Source organism: Peromyscus eremicus, chromosome 14, assembly GCF_949786415.1.
Source record: "Peromyscus eremicus chromosome 14, PerEre_H2_v1, whole genome shotgun sequence".
Lineage (NCBI taxonomy): Eukaryota > Metazoa > Chordata > Mammalia > Rodentia > Cricetidae > Peromyscus > Peromyscus eremicus.
In genome coordinates this window covers 14,523,038-14,525,870 of record NC_081430.1, presented here as the reverse complement: position 1 = coordinate 14,525,870, position 2,833 = coordinate 14,523,038, and positions in this window count along the sequence as shown.

Sequence of the window (2,833 nt, the reverse complement as noted above, 5' to 3'; positions counted from 1 at the left end):
TGCTGTAGGGAATATAATGTTGTTAATATCTATTACTGGACTAAATGAATGGATTAAGTAGCCAGAAACAAATATGAGTGTCAAGCATGATTTAGTTGGCGTATAGCTTTGGAACAGCTGCCAACTTTAATGTGGGGATGGGAGGAGGCAAACCCCGGTGTCTGACATCTCGGCTTCCCCACTAGGTGGAGGTGTTGCTGTACTTTAAAACTACATACAGGCAGGGTACTGCAGCATGGTGTAAGAGAATTAAGATTCTACTGACCTTCCCCTTTGCTTTTCTGTTCATTTGCTGTTTCTGTTGTTGGTTTGTGGACACCTTTTCCCTTTGGATGGGGCCATAAAACAAAGGAGGATCAAATCAGAACTTCCCCCAGCAAAGGCCAGGGGAGCCAAAGGGTGAGGTAGTCAAATCGTGCTGAGAGAGGTGGAGGCTTTTTATTTCTTCAGTGGTCCCTGCCAAGCTTTTGTATTCCTAGCTATACATGGCTGCCCAGGGCTTCTCTTCTTTGGCTATTCCTGATATGCATAAATATATATTTACAGTGTCCTTTTTCTTCATTTAGATTCAGATTTGTATTTATAACCATCCAGTACAGCCTTTTGGAACAGCTTTCGTTCATTAGTCAGAGAGCCAGGCATGATTACATCAACCATTTTATCTTCACAACGATTCTGAGGGCAGAGGGATCATCTCTCAGCTAGAGTGCAGTCAGCTAGCTGAGACGTCGATCTGCTAAAACTTCTAATATTGTGGTCTAAATAAATTTGGAGTACATAGTTTTGGACATTATTACTAAGATGTTTTATTAGAAGCCTTCTTTGAGTCTTCAACAGTGGCTTCTAGTTGTGGAAGGTTCACATGCATTAATACCAATTCTTCTGTGTATTCAAAAATCTTCATTATATGCCCATGGTATCTACAGGCTCTTGAAATGGACAGATTCTTACACAAGACCAATCATTTCCATTAACATGATACTTAAGCTGGGAATGCTGGCACATGCCTGGAATTATAGACTTGAGAAGCTGAGTTAGAAGGGCTGTGAGTTCCAGGGCAGCCTAGGCTACGTAGTCAGGCCCGGTTGCCAAACAGGCACCTCTGGCTCTAGCTTGCACCTCTATTGCAACTGGGGGGCAGGGCAGATGAGGAGCTCACAAAATCTCCAGGACAGGAGATGAACAGGCAGCCTTTCTGGCAGGAAGTGCAATGGCAGAGACTTTCATCATGAATGAGGGGTTGGTACCGTCTGGAACTTTATCTGGTTCAATGACTAGCACCACTTGGATTGTGGATTATGGCTTTCAGTCGTTCCAGATTGCTTCCAAGCTAACGGCTGGGTTAGCAAGCTGGCTCAGTGACTGAAAGGGATTACTGCTAATCCTGACCATCTAAGTTGGAACCCCAGAACCCATGATCGAAGGGAGTTATCAGATTGTGGATATTGGTGCATACTTTCTTACTTACCGTGAAAGAGTAATAAGCCAGTCAAATGGCCCACTGTACTGTGGGGTGATAGCTATGGGGAAAATGAAGCTGTGAATCTCCCAATTTTGCAAAGAAAGGTTCTGTGGAGCTCTGCTTTGAGAACCATGAGTCTCTCTCAGGCAAGACGTACCATCACTCACTTATATAATTGACTGCTGCTGGACCTAGATCACTGGATTTTTTTCCTCTCTCAGTGATTCTTTCAGTCAAGAGCCCTTTGGCCTTCCCTACCTCTGGACTTTGGTCAGTGCTAAGGCATTCCACAGATATCAGTCTTGAATGTTGAGCCAAAGGGTTGGAGCTGTTCCTTCTTTCCCAGGAGGCTTCTGTGCTACTCTGTAAGTTCATTGGATTGCTCCCGCCACCTTTCCCAGTTTATCTTACCGTGTTGGCAACAACCCCAATGTGTATATTATTTACTACATTTCTCCTTTATTGCATATCATCAAGAACCTGAAACAAAGGGAAAACCTTTTGGAACAGGAGGTCAAATGTAACTGTCACTTGTCTCAGAGGAAAACAGGCCACTGGGAGCCACATAATAAGTGCCAGGTAGTGCCATAATCCTAACGGCTAGACATTGAAGTCTGTTCTCCTTGCAACTATGTTTCAGTGTTCCACTGGCTATTCCAGGGCACAGATACCTATTCTCAGTTTCTCTGAGTTTCAATATTACTTACCTCAGTCCTGCATCCTACTACCCAACCTTTCCATGATGTGCTTCAGGAAAACATCTAGGTATTAGTAGATTGATGTGTGCCTCCCAACGTGTGAGAATCAGTAGGCCTGCTTCCCAGGGCTGTGTGGAAAGAGAAGGACGGCACAGGGAGTTGGAGAAGGGACACAACACTATTTGGTTAGAGATAGGCTCTGTGGAAGGCAGCTGGATGGGTTGTTTGAGGAAGATTCCACCAGAGTCAGACGGCCCCCTCCCATGAGTAGACAGCCCTATGGGATTAGGGTACTGAGCAGAAAGTTGAGCATCTCTGCAGGACGACAACCTCAGCATCTAAGGGTTTCAGAAGACAGCCGTTACGTCAGCATTTTGCCTGAGGTATGCCTTTCTGCAGACTACCCCGAGTCTTCCACAAAAACTCTTTCCATCTGTTCAGCCTTCTAGGAACCCAAGCAAAGTGGCCAGTGTACCAGCTCCTCTTTCCCCTCTCATCTTGTCCTAAACCTATCAGTCTGGGTGTCCTAGCAAGTAGAGCAAAGAAGAGAAAGGGAAGAACTATGTCTCATTTTTTTTTCTATTGAAGGTCTCCGCCTGAGGGAGGAAGCAGGGATAAAACTGGATAAAAACTGAAGCTTAGGGTTAAATGTGGTCAGATATTTGATTGCCTA